Raw genomic sequence first — 22,968 nt, forward strand, 5'->3', positions numbered from 1 at the left:
TGTTAGAAATGTAGACTCTCAAACCTCACCAGCATCTTCATATTAATAAGAGTCTTATTAAAGAATCTTATTGCACATTAAAGTTTGAGGAGCAGTACTCTAGGGTATTGTCATTGTCTTCATGGTCATAGCAGAGTAGCTGTCACATGTGTTTCCCTAGCTGGAATGGGAAGAACAGCAGAGAGTCGTAGAGTCAGTTCCCCGATGAAGATACATCATATCCTTGGTTTCCAAGAAGTTTAATCTGACATCTACCTGAAAGGGATTCTGAGAACTGTGGCCTAGCTCAGTGATTCTCAAATAATTAACTAGTTAAATCTTGTAAACTATAAAACCTTACGGCAGTGTGAGATTGCTCCAAATGTTTCTCACTGTTTACCTCAGTTTCTGTACATATCCCATCATGTGGCAGTAACAGAGTTTGTGGATTGGCATTAATCCACGAACCACACTTGAAATAGGTCTGTTCTACCTAGGCATATTTGAATTTTTCATTCAGTGATATTGTTCAACCTATGGTAAATTTGAGTGAATTGGTATGAATAAATGAGGCCCTATTTTTTTGGCCTTTCATACTTTTTGATTTAGTTTACTTAATATTCTACTTTTTTAAAAATAGTATTTATAGTAATAATCTTATGTTTGTAAGGACTTTTCAACTTGTAAAGCCCTTTTCCCTATGTTATATGACATTCTATAATAATAGGTAGTATGGACTGTATTTGTTTATAAAAAGGGATTGCAAGCCTTATTGGTTTAATCATGCTGATAACTCATATGGCACGTCAAGAAATGGTTTTCAAATGAAATGATGCCTTCTTTTATGTATTTTGTGACTTATACTTTTAGTTATGAATTGATATTTGTTTTGAATTGGTGTTATGAAATTTATTTGTGCCATTATCATATTGACCAACTGCTTGACATATTTTTTTAATTATTCTTGCTTTGACATGTTTTCATGGAAAATAAAATTGAATTAGACATTGGTGGCCTTTTAAAATGGTTTACCTTATCACAGTAGCTTTCATGTGTAAATTGTTTATAGTTATTGGTAATGCTTTAAGCAAAAGTATATGTAATATAATTATAGATCTCTATATATCTAAGATGTGTACTTTAAAAGTGGAAAAATAGGCTCACGTTTGACTGAATGTTTTTGTTATTTTCAACTTTCTTGTTGCTGTTATGGCCTGCCTGGTATTCCCCTGCAGTATCCCTATGCCCCCAGTTTTTTTTCTTTTTTGCCTAAGTATCCAATATATATGAACTAATAGGTCAACAGGAAGTTAGTATTGTGAAAATGCCAACAGGGAATGGGCTCAGAAGCTTGAATCACTTTGTGTTTGAAACTGAGATATATAAATTAAATGATTTTGAATAAATATTTATATTAGAATTAATTAGTTAATTAGAATGAATTAGAATTTCATCACAAAACTGGATTATTGTGAGAGATTACTGAGAAAAAGCAAATAGTTACAAAAACACTACCATGTACCTTTTATATTCAGTTAGATTTATGTCTGCTTGAGAAGCTGTATGGTTGGTGGTTATGAGCATGCGCTCTGAAGACCAACTCTCCCGAGCTGAGATCAGTCCTGGTTCTGCCACAGACTAGCTATAACCTTGGGCACATTTCTTAACTGCTCATGTCTTATGCCTCAGTTTGCTTATTTATAAAATGGTGTCAATTATTGTACCTACCTCATAGTATTGCTAGGAAGATTAGTACGTTAATACACATAAAGTGCTTAGAACACTGCTTGGCGTATGCTGAGTGCCCAGTAAATACTTAATGTACTTAGTATTGTATGTCAAGACTGGACTGGCTTAAATTAGTGTTGCCAGTTAAATAAATTCATGTGACTTGCACACATAAATTTCTGATCTTGTGTCACCTTTGGAAAAAGTTGATGCCCTTTATTTAGATAGCCTGTGAGAGCATTACTTCAATAAAGATAAAATCTTTATATCTTATGGATTTTTAGTCTCGTAATAAAATATATCTTACCATTAGCATTTTATAGTCTTATAAATATTAGTGTCTCAAATTAAAGATAAAATAGTACAGGTAGATAGAATATTTATTTCATATAATATTACATTATTTCACAGGAAGAATAGAAATTTGAGAGAGGAAGCTGTCAGTATTCAGTCTCTTTTTTTTAAATTATTTTTAATCTTTATTTTTTTGGGCTTTCCAGCAAAAACCAGAAAGCCTGCTAGACAAATTCTAAAAGAGCTGTAACACTAGTATTCAGTCTCTTAATATGGACTGAACTTAAGTCTCAGGTGCAGGTAGGTAATTTCATATTCTTGTTGAAATGTTGCATTATTAAGTATTTGTCTTTTATTTTTGTAAATAAGGATTTCACTTAAAGAGTAATGTGTTGCCCTCCTCAAAAATTAAATGTGTGGAACCAGTTGTGCAATATGTACATTTATGAGACAATGTAAGTTTGTTTTTTTAAAACTCTAAATACATTTTCTTTTTTGAGAGAAGGACATATCTTTTAAGTCTAGTTTTTGAAGAAAGAAAGATTATATAGCTTTATCCTAATGAGTTGGCAGACTATGACCAGTGGGCCAAATCTGACTGCTACCAGTTTTTGTAAATAACATTTTAGTAGAACACAGCCAGAAACACTCATGCACCTACTGTCTGTGGCTGCTGCTTTTGTGCTACAGGAGCAAAGAGTCATTGTCACAGAAATCATATGGCCTGGAAAGCCTATAATATTTACTATCTGACTCTACAGAAAAAGTTTGCCGATCTCTGTCCTAAGTAATTAGTGAAATATATGTATTATTTCTTTATTACTTAGAAAAAACTGAAGTTGGAACAGGTAATATGGGCTACTTGTTCCAGAATTTGTTAAAAATAACTTGTCAAGAAAATCACTGTCCTTGTTCTTATCCTTATTTGTAGTGACTGGTATGAATACGGCTGCCTCACAACTTAGTAAATCCTAACTATTTGATAGGAATGTGTCAGTACTTGCAGTGGGGGGTTTCTGTCAAATACAGAGTTGTCAGGTGTTTTTGAAATGAACTAATGATTTTAATAGAACTTTTCCATTATATCCTACGGCAGATAGAAATCCTTCATTGGTTTCGATTGAGCATTCCTATCACACTTGGACAACTTTTGGATTCTGTAGAATATCTAGACAGCAGACAGTGGTTTTGTTTTTGTTTTTGTTTTTTAAAAAATAAAATCAATACTGCTTAAACAGAGAGAAAAGAGTGAATGTGAGGTTGAAAACCCTGTTAAAACATAACAGCCTTGAGTAAAATATAGGAGTTTGTTCTTAGATAACAAAATATATTTGGCAGCCAACCATATTTAAATTAAACTGATTGGTCATCAGCACACTGATTATTTTATATAAGAAATTGAACTTATAAAAAAATAGTTTTATGTCCCAAATTAACCAAGATTGGTGTTTTATAGGCATGAAGGGCCTAATAAGATCCTGTTTTACAATATTCATTGCTATTCTCAATATTTTTCCTTTTTGGATTTGTGTTCTGAAAATTTGAGTATTACCAGTTCCACTATGTGGACATTCATATTAACTGGGATCCAGTGCACAGTTTTCATTATCTGATTATATTATTCTGATTACATTACTATTTCATCAAAACCTTTACACTTCATCCAACTACTTTGGTGTATCAGGACTATAATTAACATATTGGTAATAAGCAAACATACTCATTTAACAAACATAAGCAATAATAGACAAATATCATTATTGAGAAAACTAGGCTCTCAATATTAGCTAATTAAACAGACCATTAGCTAATTAAACAGTCTTTATAGGTCATTCACACACTTAAAAGAATATGAGAATTTTGAAGAGTACATTAATTTTTCTGTAAAATATGATTAATATCAAGTTGTAAGATGTATGCAAATAAAATTGCTTTCTTTTTTCAAATGGGCAAGCTTTTTATAGATGCCTCGATGGATCTTCTGGGAACTACCCTGTCCAGAGAGTTATTGAATTTTAAATGGGAGCCATGAAAAGATCAGATTTGCCAAGTTTACGAAGATCATTCTGGCCTTTATTTCAAGGATGGGTGAAGAGATCAAGGCTCAGGCAGAGACAATTTAAAGAAAAACATTCTTTAGAGACAAACTTCACCAATGTATTTTTTCTTGAGGAAAGCTAAAGAAAGGGAGAACTCTGGTTGGCTCGTGTTCTTGACTTGTCCCCTTCCCCTATTTAAAAATAGAATCAGTTAATAATGTTTATTAGTGTTAATGTTGGACATTAAAAAATATCCTTTGCTTATGAATTAATAACTTTGTTAGATGGCTCAAAAATTGTGTTTTGTAAGTTGATAAAATACTAATTTTAGATTTAACCTTGTACAATATCAGATCGTGGCAAAAATGACCCACTTTATGATTTCACTGACTCTTTTCAATAAATATGATTTCTCTAAGTCTAAAAGGTAAAGATTTTTAAAGGAAGATGTGGAAGTACTCATAATATAGTTCTTAGTCTAAATTTCTAAAGAGTAGTAGAGGTTTTTTTTTTAACTAAGGAAGTTTTAAACACATATTTACAAAACAGTGATTATTGAAAGATGGTAATACTTGTTCTTACCTTTCCCATAATCAGTTGAGCTGATACGATCAACTACTAATTCCATTCTTAGTGCTATTTCCAAAGCAGTATGTGACTGAAGCTGTATTTAAAACATACATTTACTAAGTAGATATTTATTAAGCAAGTTTTTTTTCTTCAAGATCTGAGTTTCCTTTTTTAAGAAACATTTTATGAATGCCTTTTCTTGTTTTAATGTTTAGCGCATACGACTGTGTTCATGTGCACATTTGTTTGTATTAGTCTTTATATCACTTTTCACCTCCTCATTTATACCTACTGTTTCTTTCTGCTGTCTGCTACAGTCTGGCTTATGCTTCTTCCACACTGCTGAAATGCTTTTGCTAAAGTACCAGTGATCTTCCAGTTGTGAGATATCTTTCCTTACTGAGTCTGCTTCTTTGGACAGTTTATATCTATCTTGGAATTCACTGTTAAGACATTATAGTGTCTTGAAAGTCACTATTCTTTGTCTCCCCTAACACTGTTCTCTTCATCTTGTTCTTGTTTTCTTCATCCCTTTCTCATTATTCATTTGTCTTTTTAGGATGTTCTTACTGCACCCTCCCTGGCTTTTCTTAGTTTCCTTCTTGGTACTAACAAAGTTCTATCTTTGGTCCACTTTCTTGTTCTTCTGACTTTAACTTCTCGCTCTTTTTTTTTTTTTTTTTTTTTTGAGTCTGGGTCTTATTCCGCTGCCCAGGCTGGAGTACAGTGGCATGATAATAGCTCAGTCTCCTTGGGTTAAGTGGTAAACCTACCTCAGCCTCCCAAGTAGCTAGGACTATAGGCACAGACTACCCCACATGGCTAATTTTTTATTTTAGTAGAGATGGGCTCTTGCTGTGTTGTTCAGGCTGGTCTCGAACTCCTGGCCTCAAGTGATTCTCCAGTTTCAGCCTCCCAAAGTGCTAGGATTACAGATGTGAGCCATTGTACTTGACCCAGTCTCATTTGCTTTCATGATATAAACTGATTTCTATATGCTGGTGATTCCTAAATCTACCTAAGCCTGAACTTCAAAGTGTAGCCTTATATATGAAATACTCTCTGTACAGTTTGAACTAGGTATCCCAGAGGCACATCAAACTCATGTGTCTCACTGTACTTTTCTTCCCCTACATCTCCCAAGTTCTTCTGTTTATACTCCTGTTTTAGAGGTGGTACACTCATCTCACCATTCATGAGTCATTTTTTTCTTTTTCCTATTCACTCATATTTAAATTAAGAATCAGTCCTGCCAGTTTTACTTTCTAAATATTTTTCTACTTCAGGCCTTTATTCTTGAGAGTAGCCTCCCGGTTGGCGTTCTTGCTTACTGTCTTAAATCTGTCTTTTCTATAGGTGTTAGAATGAGCTATCTACAAAGGTTGTCTAATCTTTAGATCTCTTGTCACCTACAGGATGAACCCTGTCTTACAAAGGTATGCATAGCCTATTGTTTCTTTGTGGCATCCATTTTTGCTCCTGCCTCTCTAGTAGTTTATGCTTTAAAAACACCAGCTTGCTTGTGGGTCTGTTATGTACATGGTATTTTATGTCCTGCCACTGTACCATTTCTCATTTAGCCCTTTCTGCTTGTGTGTTTTCTCCATTGAAGTTAGTTGATTCTTGTCCTTCATTTTAAAACATAGCTGTCATCTGTTATAAGAAGTCTTCCCTGATAGAAAGTAGGTGCCGTTCTTCTGAGCTCCTTTAACATTCTATCTCTAGCTCATTGTGCTATAATCATTTATATGTTTGTCTCCTTAAGTAAACCAAGCTTCACTGGGACTAAACTTATTTGAGGTCATTACTATGGTTTTTTCATCTTCAAATTCCTGGGACTAGTACAATGTCTGCCACAGAGTAGGTAGAGACTCAACAAATGTTTATTGAATAAATAAACTTACTGGACTTGTCTTTTTAAATTGCAGCACAATTAATATACATTAAAATGCACAGCTCTTAAGTGTTTAGTACGATAGGTTTGGATAGTTGTGTACACTTAGGTACACACCATCCTAAACATGATGCAGAATGTTTTTATCACCCAAGAAGGTTTTCTCTTGCTCTGTCCCTTCTTTGCTCACAGATAATCTTTTTCTGACGTCTGGCATCATGGATTCACTTTCTTGTAAGTGGATATTATAAAAATGAAAACCTTATTTTTTCTGACATCTTAGAAGTATAACAGTCCTTTTGAGATTTGTTCATATTAACTGTATTGGTAGTTCTTTTTTTATTGTTGAGTGGTAGTCCATGTTTGAGTATACCATAATTTGTTTGGTCATTCTCCTTTTCACAGATAATAACCGGTTTTTGGTTATTATGAATAAGACTTGGAGCATTCATTTATAAGTATTATTTGTGGACACATGTTTTCATTTCTCTCATAGGATATATAGAAGTGAAATTGCTGGGCCATAGATTTATGTTTAACTTTATAGGAAATAGCCAAACGTTTATTTCCAAAGTGGGTGTGACATTTTATACTTCAGCCAACAGTGTGTGAGAGATCTGGTTGCTCTACTTCCTCACCAGTATTCTGTTTTTAGTCCTTTTGAATTTAGCCATTCATGCTAGTGTGAAATGATAATTCATTGTGGTTTTAATGTGTATTTTCTTGACTAAAGATGTTAAGCACCTTTTAATGTGATTATTAGCTCATTATAAATTATCTATTTGAGTCTTTTATCCATTAAGAAGTTGGATTGTTGTGCCTATTAATGATAGACTAGATAAAGAAAATGTGGCATATATATATATCATGGAATATTGTGCAGCCATAGAAAGAATTCATATCCTTTGCAGGGACATGAATGAAGCTGGAAACCATCATTCTCAGCAAACTAGCACAGGAACAGAAAACCAAACACTGCGTGTTCTCACTCATAGGTGGGAGTTGAATTGTAGGAACACATGGACACAGAGAGAGGAACATCACACACTGAGGCCTGTTGTGAGGGTGGGGGAAGGGGAGGGAAAACATCAGAACAAATACCTAATGCATGTGGGGCTTAAAACCTAGATGACGGGTTGATAGGTGCAGCAAACCACCATGGCACATGTATACCTGTGTAACAAACCTGCACATTCTGTACATGTATCCCAGAACTTACAGTAAAATAAAAAAATTTATAAAAAGAATAAATGGATGAAAGGAGAAAGAAAGGAAGAAAAGGAATAATATAAAGTAAATGTGGTAAAATGCTAATATTTAAAAAATCTAGGTTATATGAGCAGGAATTAAAAAAATTATTTTTAATGATTTTTTCTATAAGTAAAAATATATTAAAAGACAAAAAGATGAAAATGCCTATTTTCATCTCTTGTAATTATTGCGATTATGTGTTTTATATGTAGTATACATCATGTAATGATATATATGATACTAGATATTAATATTACAAATATATACTTAGAAGATATGTATTATTTACACCAAGTTAATCAGTGTATAAGAAGTATGATTTTTTTCAACTTGTAATTATTTCCATAAAGGTTAATGTGTTTTACCCAACAACAACAAGCAATTGGATTGTTAGACTTCTTTTTTTTTTTTTTAAGATAGAGTCTCGCTCTGTCGCCAAGCTAGAATGCCGTGGTGCGATCTCGGCTCACTGCAATCTTCCCCGCCCAGGTTCAAGCAATTCCTTTGCCTCAGCCTCCTGAGTGGCTCGGACTACAGGCGCATGCTACCATGCCTGGCTAATTTTTTGTATTTTAGTAGAGACAGCGGGCGGGGTGGGGGAGCGGGGCGGGTTTCACCATGTTGATCAGGATGGTCTCGATTTCCTGATCTCGTAATCCGCCCACCTCAGCCTCCCAAAGTGCTGGGATTACCTAAAGGCGTGAGCCACCATGCCTGGGTTGTTGGACTTCTTAATGTTGATTTGTAGGAGTTGTTTATTTGTTCTAAATATGAGTCTGGAAATACATATGCTATGAATGTTTTTTGCAATTTGTGGCTTTTTTATTTTATTAATGGTATTTTTTGGTGACTATTTTTAATTTTGGTCAAGATCAGTTTTTCAATTATTTGCTGAAAAAAATTCTACTATGACTTACGATAACTAGAAAATGGTGGCAGTGTAGTAAATAACTTCCCAAAATATTTCCCTCAGACTATACAGATAACTTCACACCTGAGAAAAATCCATGTAAAATGATGCTCTCAACATTATGTGAACACAGAGAATGTGGAAACTATCAAAGACCTGTGAGTAAAAAGAAAAAGTTAAAAGCCAGCCCCATGGTTCCACACACTCCCATGCCAATCTTGTCCTGTGGAGCTTTGGTGATCCATGGCGGACCTCGAAAAAACTATAGAAAAGCAGAGGAGAGATGCAAATGAAGTGACTAGAGGGTGATAGGAATGACCACCAGAAAGATCAAATCTACCCTAAATGTGAAAAATAAAGAAACTTGGCATATTAGAAAGATATTTCAAATTAAGGACAGGTGTCAAATAAAGGGCCAGAAAGAAACAGATGAAAAACAGTGCGTCAGGCGTACAAGTTAAAATAGACACATGCCATATAAAGGAATTGGTGTGTGAATTAAAGGGACAGATTTTATTTAAACGGTTAAGTTGGATTTGAAAGAATAGGCAAGAGTTAAAGGGTTCAATTTTTGAAATGCATAGCTTTTGGGAGAGAAAAAAAACAAAGTAAGGAAGAAGTTTCCTTTGGCAATTGGATAGTGATGAAGAAAAGAAGAAAAAAGGAAAAAATTAAGGCCCTGTGAGACAAAAGAGAACTACAAAAGTGGAAAATTCATAATATGCCCCCTAATGAAACCCAACCACTTCGTTAAAGTATATGGCATTGATTGGTAGGAAAGGGTGACATTGGACTAGAAATAATGTAAAACAGCCCAATATCACAAAAATGAGCAAAAATATTTCTAAATCAGGAAGCAAATTTACACACAAACCAAGGGAAATTCTTTTACCCCAAAACAACCATGAAATTGAAAAATCACTTGAGTCAGAAATTCAAAAACTGAAGACAGAAGTGGACAATAAACAGGGACAAATGGGGAAAAATGTTGAGGGAGCTTTGGAAAGAAGTGGAAGAAAATAACAGAATTATTTTAGAAATAAAGAATATATTACAAGGTACCCTAGGGAAAATGTATTACAATGAAAATTTGGTAAGGAGCATTGAAGAAAGAAAAACAACTATGAGAATTAAATAAAGAAGAAATGTCAGAGAGAAAATAGTTGAAATGTAAGACTTAGTCAAGGAAGGATAATATTTGTTTTATTTGAGTCCCTAAGGGAAAAAAACCAGAATAATTGAAAAGAGCTGATATCTAAAACTGTCATTCAAGAAAACTTACCAGATAGAAAAAGATGTAAATCCACACATTGAAAGTATGCTAAGTATAAGGAATGATTAATTCACAGCAATTAACTTCAAGACATATCCCAGTAAAAATTATTAGATTATTAAGATAATGATAAAATCCTTAAGGCCTCCATGAAAAAAAGTCAAATAAAAGCAAAAGAGTTACAGTAGCATCGAACTTTTCAAAACCAATATATAAAGCAAGGCAAAAATAGAGCAGCATTCAAAGAAAAGTCAGTGGAAGTATGAATTCAGGATTTTATATCCAGCCAAGCTGCTTTTTAAATATTAAGGTTATAAAAAATAGTTTTCATCATACCAGACTTAGAGAATTCTATACCCTTCAGTCCTTCTTTAGAAGTCTACTGGAGGATAAGCTTCATCTAGCCAAATGCTGACTGGGAAAACTTCAGCAAAAGAACTGATGGTGAACATTTAAAAAAATACGTAAATATAAGACTAAAACAAAGATGAGGGTGATGGTAAAACTAATGTACAAGTTATGTATTGTTATAGAAAAAGGAGTGAGAGAGGGGAAGAAGAAAATAGGCGGTAAAGAATGTTAAAAACACCTGGTAAACCAAATAGTACACTGTTAAATGGGATAACAGGAACTCAGCGGAATTAAAAAAACAAATAAACATACTAAGGCAATAATAAAACAGAAATATAGACCTTTGTAAAAATGAACAAAAAGTAAAAATAGCAAAGCACACATATCTTGTGGAGAAAGAAATATGCCAAAGATAATAAAATAATTTATTAAAATATGATAAAATGGAACCCAAATGTGTCTGTTAAATATGCTAGAATTGAGAGCAAATGTATCTTGTCATAATACTCAATATGCATGGGCTTTACTTATCAATTAAAACTATTTTTTAAATTTGGCTCATATAACAAAATCCAACTATAGGCTGTTTATAGGAAACTTACCTAAAATAAAGTGAGTCAGAATGTCTAAAAATAAAAGGATGGACAAAAGTCTATCAGACAAATGGAAACACTATGGGGCAGGGGATAGAGATGCTATCAGATATAGTAGAATTCAAGAATAAGAACACTAAATGTGACAAAGAAGACCACTTTTAGTGTTAAAACCCACACTCTACGATAAGATGTAATACTTAAGGATATTTATGCATCAAGAAATAGAGCAACTGGCTTTCTGAAACAAACCTCAGGAGTTTGCAGGGACACATAGATAGAGACATACCAATGACAGGAAACTTCATTATACTACTTTCATTACTAGATAGATTTAAGTGGACAAAATATAAGGATGTAGAAGATATAAACAATATAGCCAATAAGGTTGATCTTCTGGGTACACTGTATATTGAATACTATTTATCTTGATAAGAGAAAATACTCATTTTCTTAAGTGCCTATAGCACATTCATAAAAGCTGGTTATATATTATGTCATAAGGAAAGCATTAATAACTTCGAAAAAGTAGAACTATTATAAACAACACTCTGATTACAATGCACTAAAACTAGGATTTACTAACAAAGCCAAATACAAGCCCTTTCACCTAGAAATTAAAAAGTTTGACCAAACTGCTTTTTAAAAAGTATTTAAAAATATTGTAAAAGGGTAAATGCAATTAAAGTCATTGAGTTAAAAAATGTAATGACAGTGAAGACACTTTATATCATAATTTATGTGATGTATTTAAAGTAGTGATTAGAGGAAAATTCATTTTACTAACTACTTTTATTAATAAAATGAATAAATGATAAATGAACTAACAAGGTAAGTTAAAATAAAGGAAGAAAAATAATAACTATAAAAGTAGAAATTGATGAGCAAAAGAATAGAAAAACAATAAATCTAGCAAATAAGCCAAAATCCTGGTGTTTTCTCTCCTCGACCATGCAGTGGGTTTTAAAAAACTAACAACTTTATTGAGTTATAAATCACATAACAAAATTCACTCCTTGAACGCATACAATTTTGGCTGGGCACAGTGGCTCACACCTGTAATCCCAGCACTTTGGGAGGCTGAGGTGAGCAGATCACTTGAGGTCAGGAGTTTGAGACCAGCCTGGCAAACATGGCGAAATCCCTTCTTTACTAAAATACAAAAATTAGCTGGGCATGGCAGCACGCACCTGTAGTCCCAGTTACTCAGGAGGCTGAGGCAGGAGAATCGCTTGACTTGGGAGGTGGAGGTGTGAGTGAGCTGAGGTTGTGCCACTGCACCCCAGCCTGCGCAACAGAGCACGACTATCTAAAAATAAATAAATAAATAAATAAAAAATAAAGTGTATAATTCAGTAGCTTTTTGTATATTCACAGAGATTAGTAATCATCACCACTACCTAATTCAAGAACATTTTAAAGAAATCTAATATGCATTGCCATTACTCCCCTTCCTCCTAGACCCTGGCAACCTCTCATCTGCTTTCTGTCTCTATGGATTTTTTTATATGACATTTCATATAAGTGGAATCATACAAAATGTGACCTTTAATGTTTGGCTTCTTTCATTTAGCGTAACATTTTTTATGATTCATTTATGTTGGCAACATGTATCAATCCTTAACTTACTTTTATGACAATATTCCAACGTATGGAAATAACACATTTTGTTTATATCCATTATCAGATGAATAATCTTGGTGTTTTTGAAAAAGTTAACAAAGCAGACAAACCATTAGCTAATTTATTCAAGGAAAAAAAGCGTAACTATGTAAAATAAGAAATAACAAGGAGAAGTCATCTTTGAAACAGACTATATTAAAAATAACTGATTAAAAAATAGGCAAAGGACCTGAATAAACTTTTCTCCAAAGAAGATGTAAAAATGGCTAAGAGGTGTATGAAAGGATGTTGAGGATCATGAATGATCTGGGACATGCAATTTGAAACCACAATGATGTATCACCTCATACCTGTAAGGATGGCTTTTGTCAAAAAAAGATATGAAATAACAAATGTTGGCCTGGGTATGGAGAAAAACCCTAGTACACTGTTGATGGGAATGTAGATTGGTACAGCCATTATGGAAAACAGTATGGAGATTTGTAAAGAAATTAAAAATAGAACTACAATATGACCTAGCAATACCTATTCTTAGTATATAACCAAAGAAGATGAAATTACTACCTCATAAAGATATTTGTACTTCCAAGTTTATTGCAGTATTAGTCACAGTAGCCAAGCTATGGAAACAACCTAAATGTCCATTGATGGAAAAATGGATAAAGAAAATGTGGTCTATACAGTTGATCTTGAACAGTACGGATTTGAACACTTATATGTGGATTTTGTTTCATTTCTGCCATACCATCCCGAGACAGCAAGACCAGCCCCTCCTCTTCCTCCTCCTCAGCCTACTCAACATAAAAACAATGAGGATGAAGACTTTAATTATGATTTCTTTCCACATAATGAACAGTAAATATGTTTTCTCTTCCATATGGTTTTTGTAACATTTTCTTTCTCTTGCTTGCTTTATTGTAAGAATATGGTACATGATACATATACAAAATATGTATTAATTGACTATGTTATTGGTAAAGCTTCTGGTCAACAGTTTAGTAGTTAAGTTTTTAGGGAAAATAATACTCAGTTTTTAGGGAAATCTATATTCAGATTTTAGGGAAAATTATACTCAGATTTAAGTTTTAAGGAAAATTATACTAAGATTTTCAACTGTGCAAGGGTTTGTGATGCTAACACCCGAGTTCAAGGGTCACTTGTATATATATACAATGGAACATAATTCAGCCTTTCAAAAGAAGGAGATCCTGCCATTTCTCACAACATGGATGAACGTACAGGATGTTATGTAAGTGAAATAAGCCAGACACAGAAAGAAAAGTATTATATGATCTTATTTATATGTGGACTATTAAAAACCAAAAAAAGCTCAAATATAGAGAATGAAACAGTGCTTACCACAGGCAGCGGGATGGGTAGAGGAAATGGGGAGACGTGGGTCCAAGGACAAGTTGAGAGATGTACAACATGAGGACTAAAGTTGTTGAAATTAGAGATTTTTGTTAAATAAGTAGATTTTAGCTGCCATTGTTACACACAAAAAGTAACTGTGAGATGATAGATATGTTAATAAGCTTCACTGTGGTAACTATTTTACTATTTATATATATCCTGTAACATCATGTTGTAAACCTCAAATATGCACAATAATCTTTTTAAAAATGTCATGAGACCACTTTGCAAATACTTCTAAAAACCTATATGAAATGAGTAATTTTCTAGGAAAGTACAGATGACCAAAGTTGACCCTATTAGAGTTAAAAAGCTTAAGCAGACCAGTGTTATAGAGGAAATAGAGAAAATTAACGAGAGATTACTCCATAAAAGTACTCCACAAAAGCACCCAGGCCCAAATGATTTCACAGAGGAATTCTACTAAACTTTCACATAACATATACTGTCATTCATCACGTAATGGGGATATGTTCTAGAAATGTGTTTTCAGGCAGTTTTGTCATTGTGGGAACATCATGGAGTGTACTTACACAAACCTTAATGGTATTGCCGACTACACACATAGGCTATGTGGCATAGCCTGTTGCTCCTAGACTGCCAACCTGTACAGCATGTTATCGTACTGAATACTGTGGGCAATTGTAACACAGTTTAGTATTGTGTAAGTATTTATGTATTTAAACATATTTGTGTATTTAAACATATCTAAACATAGAAAAGATACAGTAAAAATACAGTATTTTAATCTTACAGGACCACAGTCAGATATGTATCTGTCATTGACCAAAATGTTACGTGGAGTGTGTTGTATTGCAAACTTTTTTTCCTTAAATGTAAATAGCTCTAATATCCACTTTAAATCTTTGTTATTTTCAGCATCAGGTTCATCTTGGGATCAGATTTGATTAATTTTCTTTTTTCTTCAGAATGTGTTCCATTTTTTTATTCTTTGTATGCTGAGTAATTTTGGATTGTGTACTGGGTATTAATAGTGTTAAATTGTAAATATTTTTGTTCTGTTGTTTTTCACTGATTATTGTTTCCTGTGTTATTAAAGGTATTTTTTTTGTGGGGAGGCTGGGTTTGAAGTACAGTTTCTTATCTTATGCAGCAGCAGCTCTATTCTCTGTTCAAATCTTTTGTCTTCAGCTGGGATGTTTTGAGTCTGTTTCACATCTGTCATTGGAGGTCAGTCAGATGTAGGTAGACAGAGTTTGGTGACCCTCTCTACGTCTTTCCCTTGCCTGATCCCTCAACACTGTTCAGTGTTCCTGTTTTACCCAGTTTCCATTTCTGCATAACAAGAAGGGCTACTGTTACTTTATTATACCTCTATGTAGTTTGTATCTTTTTATTTGTAGACTGAAACTAACCAATAGGGTTCACTGAAAGTATTCATTCAGGAAGAGTTAAGGAATCAAGGCATTTTAAGTTGGATAGAAAATGTCCTTCATAGATTCTAAGCTAAGGGATGGATGGCCTTTCAAAATAGTGTTTTGTATTTAATTAAATCAATACTTCACAAGTAATTACTGGAATATGTAATGGATGTGTTCATTTCCTCCCACAAACTGCATGCCTTTAAACAATTGAAACTTATTCTCTTAACAGTTCTAGAGATTGGAAGTCTGAAATCAAAATGTCTATAGGGCTGTTCTCTCTGCCGAGGCTCTAGGGAGAATCAGTAATTTACTCCTTCCAGCTTCTGTGGTTGCTGACATTCCTTGGCTTGAGGCCTCATCAGTCCAGTTTCTGCCTCCAGCTTCATACGGACTTTTACTTTTCTGTGTGTCACTTTCCTCTCTGTGTTTGTTTTTAAACTCCCTCTGCCTCTCTCTCATAAAAACACTTGTCATTGGATTCAGGGCCTACCTGGATAATCTAGTATGATTTTCTTATTTCATGGTTCTTAATTACTTCTGTAAAGACTCTCTCTAAATAAAGTAACATTCACAGATTCCCAGGGATTAGGACATGAACATATCTTCTGTGGACCACCATTCAGGCTACTACAAAGAGGAATGGGAAATGTAGTCAAATTATGATTTCTAACTTAATATAGGTGCCAGGGGAAAGCTTTCTCTTCTCTCTCTGAAGGTTTGCTGAAAATCAGCTGAAGAAAGCCTGATTAATAGAAGAGGCATACAAAATTTATTTAATGTGCATAGCACAAGGGAATTTCAAGAGAATGACTGTTTATACAATAATGCAGTGGGGGTACAGAGTGTATACTCTTCTTCACAGAGGAGAGGGAGATGTGGATAATTTTAAGGGGGATAGTAAATGATTTTTAGGGGAATTCAATAGGCCTGGAGAACATACAGTATCCTGAAACAAAACCTTGTGGGCCCACAGAGAAGACAGTGGTTTGTGACAAAAGTCTGTCTAGGTGTGTTTATAGACTTCAGTCTTTATTTCTGCAGTATGAGTTAATGAAAACTCAGGGAATGGACTAGTGGTAATTTTCTTCTTTAAAGAGTCTGGACTTTGGGCAGATAAGGGAATATCACAGTAAAGCTTCTAGCATCTGCCAGTCTCCAGGGACCTTCAATTTAAAATAATCAGCATTCCAGGGTGCCATATTTTGGGGTGAAATTTCCTGGTCTCCTTCAATAGAAAAAAACTAATTTATTTGCAGCATTTCAGTTTCAAGAATTTAAGCAACACTAAGCACTTTGTATTTAAGATGCATTTGAAAGAAATGGAAATGAGAATTACTAACTCATATTTATCAACTAACATATATATGGGACTATTTCACTGTTTTGACAAAAAATTCATTTATTTGTTTAATATTACCTGTTTAATTTAGTAACACATTTAAATGGCTGGGTTTTAAATTGTAATATTGTGCTTTTTTTTTTTTTATTGCATTTTAGGTTTTGGGGTACATGTGAAAAACATGCAAGATTGTTGCATAGGTGCATACGTGGCACTGTGATTTGCTGCCTTCCTCCCCTTCACCTATATGTGGCATTTCTCCCCATGCTATCTCTCCCCGACTCCCCACCCCCCGCTGTCCCCCCCACTCCCCGCCAACAGACCCCAGTGTATAGTGCTCCCCTCCCTGTGTCCATGTGTTCCCATTGTTCAACACCCGTCTATGAGCGAGAACATGCGATGTTTGATTTTGTGTTCTTGTGTCAGTTTGCTGAGAATGATGGTTTCCAGGTTCATCCATGTCCCTACAAAGGACGCGAACTCATCGTTTTTGATGGCTGCATAATATTCCATGGTGTATATATGCCACATTTTTCCTGTCCAGTCTATCATCAATGGGCATTTGGGTTGGTTCCAGGTCTTTGCTATTGTAAACTGTGCTGTAATGAACATTCGTGTGCATGTGTCCTTATAGTAGAATGATTTATAATCCTTTGGATATATACCCAGTAATGGGATTGCTGGGTCAAATGGATTTTCTATTTCTAGGTCCTTGAGGAATCGAATATTGTGCTTTTTATATGCCTCTTTCATTTTTTCTTTCATTTCAATGTAGAGAATTGTTGTGCTATTAGATTGTAAGACATACGATTACATATACTAGAAACAAATAAGTATTTGTCTTCATTGCCTATGATAATTGAAGTAGTAGATTTTGATTTTTAAGATTTTTAATGAATGACATTAAATAAAATTTAAATGTAAATTGTAAAAGTTTAATTTTTCTCTGTACAATATAATTTTAAACTTTATTGCTTACTAGCTATTTCTTGGCATTATTGTTTTAAATTTTGACATAAATGGCAGATTAAACAAAAATGAAAGCAATACATTTTGGGTTAGAAATTCTGTTCCAGGCAGAAACAGTTGTACAGTCTAATAGAATAACTTATTTTCTTATTGTTAAAAAACTTTGAATTGTAAAACTGAAAGATTTAAACAAAATAAATAAAATTATTTCCACTGGGTGCGGTGGCGCATGCCTGTAGTCCCAGCTAGGGAGGCTGAGGTGGGAGGATCGCTTGAGTCCAGGAGTTCTGGACTGTAGTGCACTCTGCTGATCGAGTGTCTGCACTAAGTTTGTCATCAATATGGTGACCTCCCAGGAGTGGGTGACCACCAGGTTGCCTAAGGAGGGGTGAACCAGCCCAGGTTGGAAATGGAGCAGGTCAAAACTCCCATGCTGATCAGCAGTGGGATCGTGCCTGTGACTAGCCACTGCACTCCAGCCTGGGCAACATAGCGAGATCCCATCTCTAAAAAATAATAATAAATAAAATTATTTCCTTGCTGATACTTTTTAGTTCTCAGTGAACTCCACGTGAGTAGCTTGCTAGAAATACGTGGTCAGGCTTACCAATAGGGAAGCATATACACTTTTGACTATTAGCTGTAGCCTTTGAAGAAATTCCCTTTATTATTACGCTAGTTTTATACTCTTCCTTTCTCATTAGAATCCAGATTTTTGAATATCATTATGTTTTGAAAATATTTTATAGAATAAGCAATGGCACTGTGTTTAACAAGGAAGAAAACTAATACTTATTTAACACCTACTGTATCCCAAGCATATGCTAGGTATTACATGCTGTCTCCTCATTTATTCTTATAAATACTCTGTAGATCAGTATTTTCAGTATTGTCTTTTTTGGTAGGGGGAAACTGAGGCACAGAAAGATGAAGCAAATTGACTAGGGTCCCACATAATAAAAGGTAAGGCTGAGATTTTCATCTAGTTTTCATTAGCTTCAATAAAAAGTGATAGTCTCTCCAGCTACTTATAAAAATGCCTTCCAATTTTTATAATACCTTACATTTATGAATAGCATTTCTTATGTAAACTTAACCAAGTATGTGATCTCCTTGGGGTTAATTCTGGAAGGCCTTACCTTGAGAGACCCTTGGCATGGACTTTGTAGGCACCAATGCTATGAGTGCAGTAGTGGGACAGAAATATGAAGTAATCTCACATCTTGAAATCTGATTTATTAAAGAGTAACCCCAGCTCTGCTTCTGAATTGATGTATGAAAATACAGAATTAGAGGAAGGTTATAAATTATAACCCCAATGAAAGTAAAAATATCCAGGCCTTCATTTTATACTTTTTAAATTTATGTGAAGTCATGGTTTACAAAGATGAATAACAACATAGTTAGGTTACCATTGCTACTATACTTTGTAATATATCAATTATGGGATTTCAAGGGAATTATTTACACATTTTTACTCGTTCAGACATATTTTTTAATACCAAATAAGCATTCTAGGGTTAATGTCTTCATGAATTGGTTTATGTATGGGGAAAATATTTTAATATTTTGAATATGAGTCATAAAAATAGAAGTTTGTTATTACCTATCTTCTTATAGTTATTATCTTAAAATTGTCATGGTTTTACATGTTCTCACTCATAGGCGGGTGTTGAACAAGGAGAACACATGGACACAGGGAGGGGAGCACTATACACGGGGGTCTGTTGGGGGGAGGGGGGGATAGCAGGGGGGTGGGGAGTTGGGAAGGGATAGCATGGGGAGAAATGCCAGATATAGGTGAAGGGGAGGGAGGCAGCAAATCATACTGCCACGTATGCACCTATGCAACAACCTTGCATGTTTTTCACATGTACCCCAAAACCTAAAATGCAAAAAAAAAAAAAAAATTGTCATGGTTTTAAATTTTGATGTCAGAGAAAAGCAATTATTGAAATAATGGTGGTGGTGGGCACCGGTAATCCCAGCTACTCAAGGGGCTGAGTCAGGAGAATCGCTTGAATCCAGGAGGTGGAGGTTGCAGTGAGCCAAGATCGTGCCACTGCACTCCAGTCTGGTGACAGAGTAAGACTCTGTCTCAAAAAAAACAAAAACAAAAACAAAAAAAAGCCACCAAACTTTTTGTATCTATTCTACAGCAAAAAAGCATTAGTCTCAAATAATGTATGTGTACTTTATTTTTACAAAAATCATCTGTTTCCAAAGATATAGATGTAGGAGAGACTGGAAGAGAAAATTGTCTTAATATATTTTATGGTAAGGTACCTCTTGAATGCTTACTAAATGAGGTTTTTTAAAAAAAACCCTGAGTGATCTTTATATCAACACAAATTCTAAAATTATAATAGTCTATTTTGTTATTTTTTTTTGTTATCCCTACTCTCTAACAAAAAACAAATGTCAGAAACCTTTAAGCTAATTTAGTGTATCTTCAGGGTCTTAGCTTCCAACAGGAGTGTATTTTACTTGTGAAACAAGGTTGTCATCTAGTGGTGCTTTCAGGAAGTACAGCTTTCACAATTAGCTACTTGATAGTCTTCAGCTTTTTAAAGGAAGTGCTTAACAAAAACCTATCTAGGTTTAACTTTTCAGAATTGAAACATTTTTGAGTACTATTAAATTAGATATAAACTTACAAAAAATTTTTCCCTAGAAATTTTCTTAATTTACATCTAAATTTTTAAAATAAATGTTTTGTTTGGCTACTGAAATACTGGTACTTCACCAGTGTGGTTGTTAACCGTGATGTATATATCAAGGCATTTCATATTGTTTTACATAATCAGAAGTTGTTTATTTAGAAAAAGATGCTTAAATAGTGTTAAGTAATTCAAGTTTTTTTTGCATATTCATACTTTCAGTTTGTGTACAGGTTAATTTTATTAAACATTTGAATTTAAAATGTTAAGATTTTCATGATTTTATTTCATTTTTTTTTTTTGCTTTTGATGTTTCTACTTTTGTAATGTAACAATCTTAAGAGTTAGCATAGAAGGAATTAAAATAGATTTTCTGGTGTAGGTGTAGAAAAAAATGTAACAACTATAGGTTAGTTAAATAGTGGAAATAATGGCTGGGTATGGTTGCTCACACCTATAATCGCAGCACTTGGGAAGCCAGGGCAGGAGGATAACTTGAATTCAGGAGTTCAACACCAGCCTGAGCAACAAAGCAAGACTCTGTCTCTACCAAAAAAAAAAAAAAAAAAGAAAAAAAAAAGGATGGAAATAATGTATATTTGTGATTGCAAAGAAATCATAGAAACTAAAAACCGAAAAAGTAATGCATTTTTATAGTTTCTTAATGAGTAAAATAAATCTTGTGTTGAAAATAGTTTACTATATTAAGATTAACAGTACATACTGGTACTTAGAAATACTTTAAATAATACATAACTTTATTCATCTGACCCATTTGTATATAAGCCACAAAGAAAATTAAATTTTTAAGCCAGCATTGATCAGGTCATTGTAATTGTTGGAATAGAGGTTGTGGTATTCAATTTGGGATAGGAAGTGTACTTTACCTAAACGAGAAAATAAAGTGTAGTAATATTAATAGAAGAGGTACTTAGTTGTTAAGGGAAACAAAATTATGACCTCTTTTTTCATTTTCCACCTTTTTTTAATAGTACTTTCTCTTCTGAATTACCTTTTGCAGAATTCTGATCCTTCTGTTTGTTATGCTTAATAGAGCTTTTGCCATGGAATTCATGAATTCATTCAACTAACTGCTGGTGTTCCATTTTATATTCTCATCTGTGATCCTTCCAGTGTATCTGTAAGCTGTATTGAATATATTGATGTCATTTGTACCAGGTTATTGAAGAAAGTCTTGTGCCCCGGTTCTTAGTAGCTTTTTAACCTTACTAATCTTGTTACTCATTATGGCAAAATCCTGTATTTTCCCAAGTTATATTCATAAACAAGAACTTGCAAGCCATCTCCGTCTGCCCTAGAGGAGGGAATCAGTAAGTTAATTGTTTCAGTGTCTCTGGCTAGGTGTAGTATAAGTCTATCAGAATAATAGATAAAACAAATTTTTGGCAGGTGTATTAAGTGACTTACACTGTGGAGAGAGAAACAGGATAGGCAGAGTGAGCAGAGATCTTTGTATGGGTAATTAAAAAATATATATTTTAAAACATTAAAGTTTGGGGAATTTGCAGTAGGTCAGGAACTTCCATATTTGCTAAGATGAAAAATATCTTTTAATAGAAGTGATTTTTTGATTATTATATTTTTTTCCCTCTCATCTCCACCTTAGCTTGGGTAATTAGGAATTAGTTATCTTTATTTTCTTTGTGGCTAAGCAAGAGTTCATTTATCAAACTCCCATTTTGGTATTTGGATATCATGTTGGGGGCTAGTAACCTCGGTGTGGTAGCAAATCATCAGGTATAGGTTAGAGACCCCCAAAACTGCATGAAGCCATTTGATTTGGGTTTTATTCAGGGGCAATTAAGAACACCATGTACCAGTCAGTGTCCAGATATCTCCTTTATTTTGACATAGTCCCTGTCCATTCGTAAAGAATGTTTTCACTCTTGGTTTTCTTATTGGCATTTTAAAGACTTTTCATGTGTCATCAGCCTAGTTTATAACAATGTGCAATAATTCTGTATTTGATTGTTTTGGGAAGTCAAGTTTCAGTTCAGAGTTGAATGGGCATTCACTACTTCAGTGGGTGGCAGTGGGTAAAAGAGAATAAAACTTTAGTGTTTGCTTTTATGGCTCACTTTCTGGCCAATTAGAACATTCTTCCTCCTTAAAAATATAAGTAGTCCTTGAAGTCTAAAGTAAGCATGAGTTCTTTATATGTCCAGTTTGGAAAATATTTAGATCAATGACCAGACTGAATGATTTGATACTTTTAGTGTAATATAGACAATTCACCAGAGAACATTTGATACAGGCATAATTGTGTTATTTGCTCTTCCAGTGTATACAAAGTGAACTAAAAGACACTTGGTTCTGAATTCTTGCTTGGAAAGGAAGTTGGCTATGAATGTTATACTATTCGAGGTACACTTATAGCACAACTTGGCAGGTCAAAGAAAACTTGGAAGTGAACAGGAGCAAATAATTTAAATAAACTAATATGTTTAGTATTAAAGTACAAAGTGCATGTACCACATTCAGGTTGAGCCCTGTTTTGTTTGGCTTATACATTGTTTTACGGAAATCTACAAGCTAAAAATAAAATCTGATGCAGTAACTGCTTTACCAGTCCTTGTGCAGACATGGTCACCCCCTTTAGCTTAGCCATCTGATCTGTAATTTACCTTGCTCTTCTTCGTTATCTACACATCATAGCCAGTGAGTAAGTTAGACTCA

At 34.0% G+C, this 22,968-nt stretch overlaps 1 protein-coding gene and 1 non-coding gene across 7 annotated transcripts in view; one reads left to right on the plus strand and one right to left on the minus strand.

Annotated features, from left to right (window-relative positions):
- Nucleotides 1–22,968, plus strand: part of TDRD3 (tudor domain containing 3) — a 194,648-nt gene that overhangs the window by 14,060 nt on the left and 157,620 nt on the right. The gene's annotated exons all lie outside the window — the stretch shown is intronic.
- LOC135271637 (U7 small nuclear RNA) lies at nt 2,195–2,256 on the minus strand. The gene has a single exon (XR_010339761.1). It is a non-coding gene; the product is annotated as a U7 small nuclear RNA (small nuclear RNA).

This window comes from Aotus nancymaae, unplaced genomic scaffold (genome assembly GCF_030222135.1).
Source record: "Aotus nancymaae isolate 86718 unplaced genomic scaffold, 86718_ANA_hifiasm-v0.15.2.pri h1tg000088l, whole genome shotgun sequence".
Taxonomy (NCBI): domain Eukaryota; kingdom Metazoa; phylum Chordata; class Mammalia; order Primates; family Aotidae; genus Aotus; species Aotus nancymaae.